The sequence below is a fragment of the Rhipicephalus microplus genome, unplaced genomic scaffold (assembly GCF_043290135.1).
Source record: "Rhipicephalus microplus isolate Deutch F79 unplaced genomic scaffold, USDA_Rmic scaffold_22, whole genome shotgun sequence".
In the NCBI taxonomy this organism is placed as follows: domain Eukaryota; kingdom Metazoa; phylum Arthropoda; class Arachnida; order Ixodida; family Ixodidae; genus Rhipicephalus; species Rhipicephalus microplus.
In genome coordinates, this window is record NW_027464595.1 from 9012580 (window position 1) to 9029152 (window position 16573).

Below are 16573 nucleotides of genomic sequence, written 5' to 3' on the forward strand. Positions count from 1 at the left end.
TGTTAGCGACTCTAAGTCAGCCATTAAAAACTACGATATGGGCAGGATCTCTGCTACAGCCGCCAAAATTCTAAGACAAGGACCAGTACCCACAGAGCTAATCTCACTAGTATGGTCCCCGGCCCATCAAGGTCTGAAGGGGAATGAGAAGGCGCACGCGATCGCCCGAGGGCTCACTTTCCGGTCGATCGACGCTGACCCACCGCCTTCGCGCGAGCAGCCCCTCTCCACAAGAGACGAACTACGCACGTTTTAGGAAATAACCGCACACTATAAACCCCACCGTAAAATTTATCCAGAGGCAGCTAAACAGCTGAGCAAAAGGAGGAAATTATGCGGCGAAAATTGCAAACCGGGGTGTTTCCGAACCCTCACCTGTACAGTAAATGGCACCCGGAAGTGTTCAACTCCAGATGTGCGCACTGCAACAGCACTGCGGGTTTAGTGCACATGGTATGGACCTGCCCATCCTACAATGATCCAAGTAGAAACGTAGAATCCTGGGAGGCCTTATTACACAGCCGTGACGCCGAAGAACAGCGTCAAGTCATCGGTCTCGCCCTGACCGCCGCCGAGTCCCAAGGGATTCCGGCCGATGGCTAGGGGGATGATTGCGGGCAGAGGCCGAAGCCTCCTCCCCCGTCATTCTAGAGGGGTGCAATAAACGTTATTTCTCTCTCTCTGTAATACTTTCGAGGAATGGGAGGCACAGCTCACCAGCTCTGACCCAGAGGGGCAGCTTGCACTTCTGCGTCACGTCAGACAGACGGCGGCAGCCAGTGGAGCCCTGGACTTGGGGCCCCACCCATCAAGCTCATGACCCCTGTCCCAAACCCTTGCAAATAAAGTTTTTCCTTCCTTTCTTCCTTCTTAAACGGGCGCTCACGCCCGTCTATGAGCCGTGCACTTTGTTTTTGAAGAAAACTGTCAGATAGCGCTCATGCCTCACGTGTGACGTGACTTGATTCGCTCGTTTACCTCCGCTGCACGCTCGAGGCACTCTAACGCAGTGCCTCCAGAATGCCATTCACCAATTTTGTTGCGCAGAAGATCAAATAACTGTTTTGTTCACTCTTTCCACACGCAAGACTATTGTCTTCCGACGACAGTTGCAGATTAGCATGCAGATACGGGGTCAATTTTTTTATGACTGAGTTTAGAAATTTTCGTTGGACGCTCCCTTCTACACTCTAAAGAAAGAGCGAGTAAAAAGGGCGCGTCTTGTTGTCGCACAATAATAATCGTCATTTATATTGCGTTCCATCCTTGCGCAATTGCCCCATGCCCGGTACATTCCGGTCACGATCGACATGCCCATTATCAGGGTTTACATTGCGTTCTTGATAGGAAAGTGGCCAGCGCCGAGTTTTCAAGAAAGGAAGCGCACGCAGGCCTGATGACGATTATTGTTGTGGGACAAAAAGACGCCCTTTTTACTCGATATTTTTTTAGAGTGTAGCTTCATTTTTTTTTCCTTTCCCAGCCTACGCCTCAGCGGGACGCTCAGGCGTGGGCTGAGTGTCCCGTCGTATTCGTATGTTGCCACCTCTCGTTATTTCTTGAACCGGCCGTAGAGGGCGGTACTTGAACATATAACGAAATGCATATGCGCGGTAAAATGCAAATGGTACGATACTAGAGGACATTACTTGTAATATGATGAATAATAAAAATCACAGCGTATACATAGAGTGAATAATGATGAGTGGGGCGACTCGTCTGTCAGTTCTTCTGCACTTCCGTCCGTTCGTTCGTTCTTGCTTCCGTCCATCCAAGCGTGAGTGCATCCATACGTTCATCTGTGAGTCCATCTGTAGATCCGTCCATTCGTGCATATGTCCATTCGCCCATCCATACGTACGTGCGTCCGTCCATCTTCTCGGGTATCCATCTATGTGTCTAACTGTGCGTTTGCCCCTGCGTTCATTCATGCGTTTCTTCCATCCATCCGTCCCTGCATTTGTCCATGCATCCATTCGCCTGTCCGTGCGTCTATCCGTGCGTTCGTTTGTCCCCGCATGCATCCATCCGTGTGTCCCTGCGTCCGTCCAGGCGTCCATAGAGTTTCCTAAAATTAAGTGGAGGGGACTCTGGCACTGCGATCGTTCAGGGACCCTGGGAATGATGAGTAGTACAGATTTGCCTAGTCTTCGTATATGTGGGCGGCGAATCGCACTTGCAGCTTCCTTTATTGCTGGTTTCGGTTTCATTAAAAGAAAGAACGAATTCTTTTTAATTTCGTGACCTGATTGAAGATGGTAAGCCTAAAAAAATAAGGTGAAGTGCAACCGCTGAACATTTTTTTAATGCGAAGCATTTCTTCGCGAACTTCGCGACGACTTTGAGCGTATCTATCTATCTATCTATCTATCTATCTATCTATCTATCTATCTATCTATCTATCTATCTATCTATCTATCTATCTATCTATCTATCTATCTATCTATCTATCTATCTATCTATCTATCTATCTATCTATCTATCTATCTATCTATCTATCTATCTATCTATCTATCTATCTATCTATCTATCTATCTATCTATCTATCTATCTATCTATCTATCTATCTATCTATCTATCTATCTATCTATCTGCTTACGTTTGGGTGCTCCCGTGGTTACCCCTTTAACTTGGCGTCAACCAAAATTCGCATATGAAAGTAAGATGATTTGACGAATATGACGCGCTGATCAAGACATGGACCATGCCACAGTCCCGTCGCGTACGTCGTCAAACGCTTCCCGCCAGACAGTGGCACATACCCACGGGCGGGTATGTGCCAGAAGTGATTGACACTTATATCTACACAGGAACGACGAGAACACACATGGGCAATTTTAACGCGTGAGCGCTAAGAGATACCCGACATCAATAGCGTCGACCGGACGAATGCAAAGAATAGATGTCAGGGTCCCAGCTGGAATCAAACCCAAACATTCTACATGACAATGAAGCATTTTACCACAGAGCTACGCCAGGTCTCGAAACTACTTGTTTAGAAAAAAGGGGCAACGATGGACAATACTTGATACTCTACTACTTTTCAAATGGGTGCTAACCTACGTGAAACGTCAATGGTGGTTGCAGTGCTGCCTACCCAATTTTATAAACATTACATATGTAATCCTTTCATACAGGCGCCACGTCGGGTTAACATCAGTTGGGGTTAGTTGCCATGCGATGAAGTTGACTTATGTAGCAGTGTCCAGGGCCAGCATCCTCGCGTGCATAAGCGCTTCATATTGGGTTCGGGCGTTGCTAATACGCATGTTCCAGTTGGCATTGTTGCGCAAGTGCAAACAACTGGTTGTATAAACTTCTGCAACTGTTCAACATATGTCTGTGCGTGCAACAATTGTACATATATTTAGCGTCACTTCACGACGTGTCGCTCAATAAAAAAGCTGCAGCACGGTCACCTTAATTCCCTCCGCATGCTTAGCGTAAAGTCCTTTCCCAGTTACGTGGGATCTGCTGTTTTTTTATTTTTGTTTCGTGAGAAAACAGCTTCAAGCCCCACAAACACACACGGAGCCAGAAGCAGGCCGAAAGTACTATTGATTGATATGTGGGGTTTAACGTCCCAAAACCACCATATGGTTATGAGAGACGCCGTAGTGGAGGGCTCCGGAAATTTAGACCACCTGGGGTTCTTTAACGTGCACCCAAATCTGAGCACACGGGCCTACAACATTTCCGCCTCCATCGGAAATGCAGCCGCCGCAGCCGGGATTCGAACCCGCGCCCTGCGGGTCAGCAGCCGAGTACCTTAGCCACTAGACCACCGCGGCGGGGCCCGAAAGTACGAAGATTAGAGAAATATGTGTACTACCCATCATTCCTATGCTCGCTGAAGCGCCGTATGTTGCAGCTCCCACAGACACTAGCGCCAAAGTTCTCTCTAGTGTATATTTGGAAACCATGCATGCGTCCATCCCTGCGTTCGTTCATGCATCTGTCTGTCCGTGCATCAGTAAGACAGACAGACAGACAGACAGACAGACAGACAGACAGACAGACAGACAGACAGACAGACAGACAGACAGACAGACAGACAGACAGACAGACAGACAGACAGACAGACAAAGCCAGCGGATGATTCACGGTTTGCCGATAAAAAGTATGATATGCGCAAGGCGGCGGAGGCGCTTGCTTGAAGACGGAACCCCGAAGTGTAAGCGCGCGAGAAAATAGGAATGACGTCACACGAAGACGATAGCGATCGTGCGTTCGTCGGTAGTGCCGTACGCTAGTGGGCGTGCATGGTGTAGTAAAATAAGCCGTTTTGGCACGCGCGCCCTTTAAATGGGCCCTGAAACGCTTTTTCAAGTAACCGCGGAAATAATTCACTGGAAAAGCTTATTGATTGATATGTGGGGTTTAACGTCCCAAAACCACCATATGATTATGAGAGACGCCGTAGTGGAGGGCCACGGAAATTTCGACCACCTGGGGCTCTTTAACGTGCACCCAAATGTGAGTACACGGGCCTACACCATTTCCGCCTCCATCGGAAATGCAGCCGCCGCAGCCGGGATTCGAACCCGCGACGTGCGCTTGAAAAGCTTATTGCCTTACGAATTCAAGTCCACAAAAATTTTAAGAATCTGTTCAGTGCGAGTGGAGTTACAAAGGCTTGTCGCATGCTGCAATGGCATTCTCTCTTCTCTGGTCCTGACGAAAGCGCTGGAAGCTAAGCAGGGAGGAATGGCAGGGCCCCAGAAAAACATCACACGCGACTCGTGGCCTTAGAGCCCTTTTTTCTTGTTTTTTCTTTGAATGTGCCGCTTTTTCAGTGTGATCACGCGCGCACGCGTGAACAAGTCGTGGCCTTTCGCGGCGATATCTGTAACGAACGAGCGCGATATGTTAAATCAGCCAATGGCTGATAGATGGGTAATTCACGTGTAATTTTTGGGGACATTCGGCCATTTGTCGAGAGAAAAAAGAGCAATTTTTAGCTGACTTTGGTAATTTATTGTGAGTTCCAGACCACGTGCTGTGCTATATTATTTGGATCGCATGTTGTCGGGAGCCCCTACTTGCGATCGGCTGCATTTTTTGACCATGCTCAGAAAGTGTTGCAGGGCCCCTTTAAGGTCGGCGGATGGACAAGGCTGCCGAGTGGCTTGCGCGCAAGGCAGCGGCGGCTCGCGCTCGAAGACAGAACCCCGATGTGCGAGCGCGCGAGGCAGAAACGTGTCGCGAAGCTTCGCGGTGGCGCCGACAAGATTCCGGCGTACGAGAACGGGAGGCCGATGAGGCGCGGCAGCGGCGTGCGGCACCAGCTTCGCCCCACTCTCCATCATTCACCCCGTAGATATACTGCCATTTTAAATGCGAAGTATTTCTTAGCGAACTTCGGCGACATTGAGCGTATCTATCTATCTATCTATCTATCTATCTATCTATCTATCTATCTATCTATCTATCTATCTATCTATCTATCTATCTATCTATCTATCTATCTATCTATCTATCTATCTATCTATCTATCTATCTATCTATCTATCTATCTATCTATCTATCTATCTATCTATCTATCTATCTATCTATCTATCTATCTATCTATCTATCTATCTATCTATCTATCTATCTATCCATCTATCTATCTATCTATCCATCTATCTATCCATCTATCTATCTATCTATCTATCTATCTATCTATCTATCTATCTATCTATCTATCTATCTATCTATCTAGCCGCCTATGACATTTAGCTCTCCTGGCCGTTTCTATATTGTTATTGATACGAAACTTGGTATGGAATAACATGACTGTATGGCTAGCATATTTGACTAGTCAGAACATGAAAAGCTTGACATGCAAGTCATGAATGTCATGATTTACATTTCATAGTCTTGCGGTGGTTTCATTCACATGACATGTTGCAAAACTGGCATGGTATGACATGATTGCATGTCGAACACTAGTAACAGACCCTAACATGAAAATCATGACATGCGTGTCGTGTAACATGGCTACAAGCCCCGCTCATGATGCGCTCGCGGCCATTTCGCAAGCGTCACATATACCAAATTTGGTATTACGGTACGTGAATGCATGACGAAGATAGGATACTGGTGTAAACATAATAAACATGAGATGCGTGTCATGTAACAACATGATTACATGCTACGCTCATGATACGCTCGCGGCCATTTCGCTAGCTTAACATGTCCCCCGCCGCGGTGGTTTAGTGGCTGAGGTACTCGGCTGCTGACCCGCAGGTCGCGGGTTCGAATCCCGGCTGTGGCGGCTGCATTTCCGATGGAGGCGGAAATGTTGTAGGCCCGTGTGCTCAGATTTGGGTGCACGTTAAAGAACCCCAGGTGGTCGAAATTTCCGGAGCCCTCCACTACGGCGTCTCTCATAATCATATGGTGGTTTTGGGACGTTAAACCCCACATATCTATCTAGCTTAACATGTACCGAATTGGGTATTACGTGACGCGAACAGATGACATAGGTAAATCACACATCGAAACATGATAATCAAGACATGCGTGTCATCTAACAACATGGCTACATACCACATTGCTGATACGCTCGCGGCCGTTTCGCTAGCTTCTCATATGTTTCACGTTTCGCTAGCTTCACATATATCGCTAGTTTCACCTTTCCTTTCCGCTTGGTGATGCGAAGTCGCACAAAAACAAGGAGAAAAGTTAATAAAAGATTTCGCTAAAGCCGATGACTATGCAATACTTGACTGTTCGTGGGAATTTCATGATAACATGCTGGGCTGCGTCACAACCCTCTTGGATGCTCTGAACGACACTATTTATTAATACATTGAAAAGTTTGTCCTGTCCAAATATGTTTGCACTAACAAGAATAACCCGTGGATGACAAGAGAAATCATTCATTTACACCGTAGGCTAAAACAAGCCAAAAAAAAACATAAAAAACAATTAGTGAGATATCTCAATTAAAAGTCAGCCTTGCTTCCAAACTCTCCGACGCAAAAATTAGGTATTTCACTCACTCATTACCTGACAAAAAGCCCTGAAAAATTCTCGCGATATTTAGAACAAACGGATGCTATGACCAGTCAAATAACTGTTGATGGTTCCATCGTAAATGATGTGTGGTTTGTCGCTGATCAGTCCAACAGATACTTCTGCTCCGTATTTTCTGCTCCCCAACATGAATCACCACATGACCACTTTCTTTCAGTAATGTCTTCCGTGTTCATAACTTTTGAGGGTATATTTTCTTTGATGCTTAACCCGAAAAATAAATCTCCAGCTGGTCCAGATAATATCCTTAACACGTTATTGCGTAAATGTGCCGAACCCTTTGCGCACGTTTTAACAAACGTTTTTCGCCTCTCCTTCGAAAATTCTTTCACTCCTATTGACTGGCGCATGGCACGTGTAGTACTGGTCTTTAAGAAAGGGGATTGTCTAAACATTGCAAACTACAGGCCTATTTCCTTAACGTGTACCTCATGTATGTAAGGTATTATAACACATAGTCACACATTACATCACATCATTTTTGGAAGAAAACCGCCTGCTGTCGTCATTATCGCACGGATTTAGAAAAAAAATTATCGACCGCAACGCAGCAAGTCACAACAATTCATAAGTTCACGTTGTCGCTTGATACGGGGAATCAAATTGATGCTATTTTTTATATTTTAGTTAAGCCTTCGATCTTGTCACGCATAGCAAACTAATTTCTAAATTACATATTTTAGGTCTACCTGTTAACCTCATTGACTGGATCCGTTCTTACCTTCACAATCGCAAGCAGTATGTTAAAGTAAATGACTGCATGTCTGGTATTCTACCAGTATCATCAGGAGTTCCTCAAGGTAGTGTTGTGGGACCTATTCTCTTTCTAGTGTATATAAATGACATTGTTAAATGAATAGACACATCACAAGTCCACATAAAGCTTTTTGCAGATGACTGCATACTTTTTAAAACGATTACTGCTCCGAATGACCGAAAATGTCTGCAATCCAACCTTTGTGTCATTTCTATGTGGTGTGAAAATTGGTCAATGAAATTAAATAGCGATAATTCGGTTGTCATGCATTTAACAAATAAGAAACACCATTTTGATTACACGTTTTTTCACAACAACTATCCATTGACTGAGGCTAACGAATATAAATATTTGGGCGTCACAATTATAAGCCACCTTACATGGTCAAGCCACATTGTTAAAACATGCTCATCTGCTTATAGAAAGCTCGGTTTTTTTAGACATAAATTAAAGCGCCCACAAAAATCAAAATTTTGGGCTACAATTCTTTTATAAAACCAAAGTTAGATTGTGCTAGTGTTGTTTGGGACCCACATATAAAGAAAGAAGTTAAGAAGCTTGAGATGGTGCAGCGAAAGGCGGTTCGCTTTATCTTTAATGCCTACCACAGAAATGACTCGCCAACAACGATCATGGCCATTAATGATATCCCTACTTTACAATACCGAAGAGCTGTTGCCCGGATAAAATTTCTACACTCACTTTATTTCCGTAAATTTAACATTAGTCCCGAAACTTATATAAAAAATCGAATCTCAAGACAAACTCGACATACGCACAGTTACTCTTGAACCTTACTTCACACGTACTAATCTTTTCACCTCGTTCTTTCCTCGGACGATCAATGAGTGGAACAAGCTATCTTTTGAAGCATTCTGTGATAATGAAAATCCTGACTTCGATAATTATGTATCTTTCCGTTTTTAACCGTACAACTCAGGATCTCAGACTGTCTCACGTTGTATCTCATTTGCATTCTCTAGTGGCAATTTGCAGTTTCTTACTGCCATTTTACTTTGTTCAAACGTTATCCTGTGTTCTACTGCCTTAACATGTTTTTATTGCTTGAATTTTCTTTTTATTGAAGTTACATTGTGAATCAATTATTATGCCCCCCCCCCCCCTGCTTGGTTTTTCGAACGCAGTATTCTGTAAATACCAAACTTGGTATTACGTGCTGCCAATGAATGACAAAAGTATGTGACTGGTGCAAACATGATAATCGTGAGATGCCTGCAATGTGAAAACATGACTACATGCCAGAGTCAAGGCGCCAATACATTTCGAGGTGACGCGGTTCACATGCTCGCCGGCGCCGGCGTTCATTTTCTCGCGTCACACCGGCATTGCTACGCCAGGCGCTGGTCCTGCTTCGCTTTGGCGCATGCGCATTTCAGCGTGCTTGGCGTCCCTCCGTCACGAAAAGAGGGAGACACAGTGTTGTCTGGGTAACGCATCGGCGCGAAATGCAGGGGGGGCGCTGCAAGCGCGCGATGATGTAGGACGTGCTGCGCTTCGGCTCCGCTGATTTTCGGCTGGAACCACGGGCAACTTCACAGTACCCCGTCAAGACCAGCAACAATCGTTTCGGCAACTCACAGGCAACACGTGGATACCAGTGTCATCCAAGTGGGCCGGTTTTTGACAACTTTACGGCCGATCATCACCCGACCACGTTGGCGACGCCGTTAAGCCGAACGGCGACGCCGACGCCCGGCGGCGTGGGGCCGGCTTTTTGAGGCAACATGGACGCTACTCTCATGCAGCGTGGATACGACCCACATGCCATGACGTGGGAGACGATTATGATTTCCGAAACGCCAAACTCTGCTTCTTCACCGAGGTTTCGGAGCCAAGCTCTCAACGACGCGGTGGAACGCCGCTCGCAAGCCAGCGCCAAGAAGCCGGCGTCCGCCGCTGCTTCGGCATCCGGCACGCCAGCTGACAAGACGCAGCCTGTTGATTCGCGCGCTGTGGGACCCAAGGGCAAGGTTCTCACCAAATGGAAGCCTCGCCCGTTTCCAAAACCGAGTACGGACGACTATGTAATAGTCGTAAAGCCACGAGAGTGCATCTCATTGCATGATGCTTTCTCAGAGAACTGGTACGGGACAGCGTTTAAGGCATACCTCGGGCCCAAGCGAGCTGAGACGCTGACAGTTATTCTATCAAGAGAGCAAAGTTTGATTGTGATTTACACCCCGGACCCTGACACGGCGGACAAAATCATCGGGGACTTCGCGGTAAACATCGAGCACAGGCAGGTTCTGCTCAACGGGTACCTGCGACAAGATGGTAGCAATGTCTGTCACGGAGTCATCGTAGTCCGCAACTCAGATACGACGGAGACGCTCCGAGAGAGCGTACGCTGGAGGTCAGGCACCATCGTCGAGGTGCGTAAATTTGGCACATCGAACAAGGCGCGTGTAACCTTCGCCGGCAAGGAGAAGCCACGCTTTGTTCACTACGACACAATGCTGATCCCCGTCAAACCCTACTACCGGACGATCCCGGCCTGCGGCAAGTGCGGTGTCGTCGGCCATCGGATGGACACTTGTCCCAACCCACGACCGGATACGTGTGGCCTGTGTGGACGGCAGGTTTCGCTTGTGGAGGAGGGGGTGCGGGCGCCTCATGAATGTGTACCCGTATGTTCTGTGTGCGGTGGAGCACACGCCACAAACTCTCGAGCATGTACGGCCAAGTACCGTAATTCCAAGGTGGCCGCACAACAGGGCGGAAAGTCCAAAAGGGCGTCCAAGAAACGACGCAAAGATCAGACTCCCAGTGAGCCACCACGCCGGGAAGTCGCCAAGACAGAGAAGCCTTCTTCCCCTACTGGAGGAACCGAAAAGCAGCCGACGGCGCAACCATGCGGCGAAGCCGGGCCATGGGCCAACACCGTCAAAAACGGAAACCACGTGGGTGGTACGGGTAGAGCTGCCTCCTCATTCACCCCTATCATCCCCTTTTCATCGCGTAACGCCGACCAAAATATTATTGCCAAACTTCAGGCACAAATCGAAGCGTTACAGAAAAGACTAGCGGCAGCCGAGGCCAAACAGACCCAACTAGTCTCCCCTCCTCCTCCCCCCGCAGTAGAGGTAATGGAGAGTGAGACCGGGGCGGCGGCGGCGGACGCGGTTGCCGCACTCGAGGCTCGTGTGAACACCCTTGAGGTCCGTATGGACAGCCGTATAACTGTCCTCGAAACCCAAATCTCAGCGGCTGTAAATGCCGCCATTGCTAAAATGACAGAAACCATCCCTACCCTGATAGCCCAACAAGTTGCGCGTTTCACCAAACGAGCCAGCCCAATTAAGGACGTGTCTGGCCGGTACCTTAAAACGCTTCGACGACAGATCGAATTTGAGGATGATGACAGCTGCTCCGCCTCCGGAATTGAGGACACCCCCCTCCCCGCGAGTGCTGGCTCGGGAGCACCGCCACCGTAACTCCACTGACCATGGCGGGCACCCTTAGAATTCGGAAGTCCCCACGATCCAATACGGCCACTCCCATCCAAATCACCCAGTGGAACTGTCGGGGCTTTAGGGCTCACACTAAGCGCGCCAACCTCCGGCTTTTCCTCGCAGCATTTCAAAACCTTCCTGCTGTGGTAGCCCTCCAGGAGCCAGGGAGTGCTGCCACACTCACAAACTATACTACGTTTCAGCAGGATCCTTTATCTTGTATCAGCGTGCACAAAAATTATACGGCCAACCTAGTTGATCTCGACCTTAAGCCAGCTTTCTCGTACGTGATGGTGACACTCCTTCCGCTGCGTAAACAGGACCCGCCACTGCACGTGCTAAACATTTATTGCTCACCGTAACTAAGCAACATTCCATTCGCAGACCTTTTTAGCCGCGCCTTAAAGGCTGCAGGCAGGGACCCTCTGGTGATCGTGGGTGATTTTACTGCCCCCAGCACACTCTGGGGGTATGCACGTGAAGAGAAACGTGGACGTAAATTGGCGGAACTTATGTCCATGTTGGGCCTAACTCTTCACACCGACCCTGCCTACCCAACTCGCGTGGGTAACTCCGTGACCCGGGGCACATGTCCGGACCTTACCCTCACAAAAAACATCCAGTATGCGGATTGGGTCAACACTGAAGAGACCCTCGGCAGCGACCACTGCATACTCAACACCACCATTCGCACCTATCCTTTGGCAAGACCCTACGGAGAGGCAAAATTACCCGATTACATGAAGTTTCGGCAAATATACGCCAATTCGACACCCATTGAGGAGTAAGGAAACCATGCTTGGTCCCAGCAACTGGTTTCCTCATTACGCTCCACAGAAACACAAATTAAACTCTCCGAGGCGACTCTGGCGGTGGATAACCATCTCCTTCACCTCTGGGAAGCCCGGCGCAGCCTCGTCCGCCGATGGCGCCGGCAAAAACACAACCGAAAGCTCAAAATTCGCATCACTGAGCTCACCCAGCGAGCAGCAGAGTACGCGGCCCAGCTCGCTGACTCTAACTGGGTGGACTTTTGCAACACGGCCGCTCGACAAATGTCCAGCCGGAGTACGTGGCGCCTCTTCCGCGCCTTGATTGATCCGACCCTAACTCGAACCAAGACACAAAAACATCTGCAACGAGCATTTCACAGCTTCGACAGAGACACAGCCAAATTGGCTGTGTCTCCGTCGGCTGTGACTCTGAGGGCCGGCGTACTCGTATGCAGGTACCGAGAACGCGGAGCTGAATCAACTGTTCCAGTTACACGACCTGAAGGCAGCCCTAGCAAAAATGAGGCGAGGAACGGCGCCGGGAAGGGATAAAATTACCGTGAAATTACTTGCCAATCTTCCTGACTCGGCCTACACCATGCTCCTTGCCTACATCAATTCCATTTGGATCGGGAAAACAAGCCTACCAATTGAGTGGAAGACCACCCTGGTCACCTTCATACCCAAAGCGGGCAAAGCTATTAACACGGACAGCCTCCGCCCCATCTCCCTTACTTCTTGTGAGGGAAAATTAATGGAGACGATGGTGCGCGACAGGTTGTCCACGTTCCTGGAGACCGAAAATGCATTTGCAGACACCATGTTTGGGTTCCGCCCACACCGGTCCGCGCAAGATGTCTTGCTTCAGCTCAACCATGAGATCCTCGATCCAGTCGAGTATCCCCTGAATGACAAAGTTGTGCTCGCTTTGGATCTGAAGGGGGCCTTTGATAACGTGACCCACGAAATTATTATAACACATCTCTCACAGGTGGATTGCGGCCAAAACACTTTCAACTATATTAAACAATTCCTCACTGACCGACAATCATACATTCGGATTCAGGACATTGAACACGGCCCTTACCGATTAGGCACGAGAGGGACTCCGCAGGGAGCGGTCCTCTCGCCCCTCCTATTCAATGTGGCAATGATGAGACTCCCCGCTCAGCTGGCGAAAGTCGAAGGCATACAGCATGCGCTGTACGCCGACGACATCACCATATGGGCGTCACACGGCTCGGCAGGAGACATGGAGGCAAGCCTGCAGCAAGCGGCGGACATCGTGGATGACTATGCCCGTCGCTGCGGCCTTCAGTGCTCCCCGTCCAAATCGGAATTCATGCACATACGCCCCTCACCAAAGTGCACCACAAAAATCGACCTCTCCCTTCACAGCGGACCAATACCCGAACGCGATGAGATTAGAGTACTGGGGCTTTTTATACACAAAAATCGCAGAGTAGACACAACATTGGCCAAATTGCGTAAGGTGGGGGACCAGGTGGGCCGGATAGTCCACCGGGTTTCCAACAAGCGCGGGGGGTTACGATGCAAAGATGCCTTGCGGCTGGCGCATGCATTCGTAACCAGCCGAGTCCTGTACTCGGCTCCATACCTCCTTCTACGCAAATCCGACGAGAATGCACTCGAAGTCATTCTCCGCAAAATCTACAAGCGCGCCCTCGACCTTCTTGTCAGCACCTCTAACCCGCGCCTTTTGGGCTTGGGAATGGTGAACTCCTTCAAGGAGCTGAGAGAGGCGCACTTGACAAACCAATATACTAGACTCTCTAAAACACCGTCGGGTCGCCGCCTCCTTGCCCGGCTACACATCAATCATTCAATACACACGGAAGAGCACGTATGGATTCCAAAAGTTTGGCGATACTCCTTGCACGTGCGCCCTCTTCCGGCTAACATGACCCGAGACGACTACAGTGGCCGACGCCTCGCGCGGGCGGAAGCCTTGGCTCGACACTACGGCCGAAATTCAGAGTATTCTACGTGGACGCCTCCGGCCCGCACCATGGTGGTTGGTACACGGCTGCGGTCGTCCACCAAAACACCGTTGTAAACGGACTCACATTCCGTGCACATAACATTACGCACGCGGAGGAGATCGCCATCGCACTAGCCGCCGCAGATCAGGACTCGAAGGTCATCATCACCGATTCAAGGGGTGCCTGTCGCAATATTGAACAGGGATACATTCCGTACCGTGCTTATAAAATTTTGCAGAACAGCAGCTACTTAGGTGCCCCCGCGCACCGAACGATCATATGGGCTCCGGCTCACACGGGCCTCGATGGTAATGAGACGGCCGACGCCGCCGCCCGCGCGCTCACTCTCCGGGCACCATCCTCGTCCCCTACCGATCCGGAACTCGAACCCAATCCCGCCTACACCTTTAAGGAGGTCACACAATTTTATCAATCAGGCCATAACGTCTATCCGAAACCACCCTGTAAGGGCCTCACGAAGGCGGAGGAGCGAATCCTCCTTCGCCTTTATACTAAAACACTATTGTGCCCGGCAATCATAAAACACTTTGACCCCGCTTGCACGGGGAAGTGCCCGCATTGTGAGGAAAATTCCTCTGACATTTTCCACATGGTGTGGGCATGCCAAAAAACCCCAAACCTTACCCCACTACCCAACCCTTCGCGGGAGGACTGGGAGGCAGCCCTGCTCGACTGCTCTGACCTGACAGCCCAACGGGCCCTGGTCGAGCGTGCCCGGGCCGCGGCCAACGCCAATGGGCTCCCGTAAGAGGGAGCTCACCTAGTGTTTGTACGGGGCGGCCCCTTAAGGACCGTTCCCACCCTCCCTGTATATAACATCTGTAAATAAATGTTTTTCAGCAGCAGCAGCGAAATGCAGCATGTATGTCACTTTTCACACCACTTGTTGTCAGGCCGCGCCGACGGATGCTGGTAGCTCCTGGCGTCAGAGTATAGAGTGCTCGCGTTTTGCTGATGTTGAGTCACTGTGCCCAGCGTGCGCGCGCGTCAACGCTACGATGGAGTATATTGCGCCCTTCATGATGCGCTCGTGTTCGTTTTGCTGGCTCCACATATGCCAAATGTGGTGTTACGTGACGTCGTTGGATAATGAAATATATGACTGGTGCAAACATGATAATCCTGACACGCATACGTGTCATGTAAGAACATGACAACAAACCACGCTCATAGCGAGCTCGAGGCCGTTTCGCTAGCTTTGCATACCGAGTTTGGTATACGGGACGCGATTGGTGGCGAATGTACGGGACTGGTTCAAACTTCATAATCATGAGATGCGTGTCATGCAACAACATGACTACATACAATGTTAATGAAGCACTCGCGGTCATTTTACTGGCTTCTCATGAACCAAATTGGACATTACGAAACGTGAATAGATGATGAACGTATGTGACTGGTGCAAACACGATAATGATCTGATGCGTGTCATGTAAAAACATGACTACACGCTCATGATGAGCTCACGGCCGTTTTGCCAGCTTCACATGTACCAAATTCAGTATACCATGACGCGAACGGACGACATAGGTAAATGACACGTCCGAAAAAATGATCATGACATTCGTGTCATGTAACATGACCATGTCCCACACTCATCGCGGCCGTTTGCTACCTTCACATATGCCAAAATATGGTATTACGTCACGTGAATGAATGACGAAGGAATGTGACTGGTGCGAAGATGATAGTCATGGGATGAGTGTCATGTAACATTAATAGACGCCACACTCAATGCGCCAACACACTTCGACGTGAGCCGGCGCGCGTGCGCACCGGTGTTCCTTTTATCGCGTCACACCGGCGATGCCACGCCAGGAGCCGATATCCTCCTTGCAGAGATCAGTGGATCTGCCCACTGACCTTCATTGTGGATCTGCATGCCATTTACTGGCAGGCGCGCGCCGCGCTGCGTTGCGTTGACGGCTGCGCGTTTGAGCGCACATGGCGTCCCCCCTTCACGAAGAGAGACAGACGCGGGGCTGTCTATGTAACGTCTTCGGCGCGAAATGCAGCATGTCGCATTTTACGACGGTGGCCACCTGGCCGCGTCGACGGACACTGGTTGCGCCGGTCACGCCTGGCGTCACACTAAATAGAGTGCTCACGTTTTGCTAGCGTGGCGTCGCTGCGCCCAGCCTGCACGTGCGTCAACATTGCGTCAGAGTATATCGGGCCTTCATTACGCGCTCGCCGCCATTACGCTCGCTCCACATCTACATAATTTGGTATCACGGGAAGTGAATAGGCGACGAAGGTAATCGGCACGCCCAAACCTGATAATCATAATATGCGTTTCATGTAAAACTTGGCTACATGCTACGCTCATAGCGTTCTCGCGGCCGTTTCACTAGTTGCACATACACCAAATTTTGTATTGCGTGACGTGAAAGGACGACAAATTTAAATGACATGTCCGAACATGATAATATGATATGCATGATATGATGATATGCATGTCATGTAAAACACGACTACATGCTGCGCTCATAGCACGCTCACAGCCGTTTTGGTAGCTCAACA

The 16573-nt window shown here is 49.2% G+C and overlaps 1 protein-coding gene across 7 annotated transcripts in view; it reads right to left on the reverse strand.

The window, feature by feature from the left end:
• The window catches only part of LOC142761703 (uncharacterized), a 155385-nt gene that overhangs the window by 114757 nt on the left and 24055 nt on the right, over nt 1-16573 (reverse strand). The window lies entirely within an intron of this gene.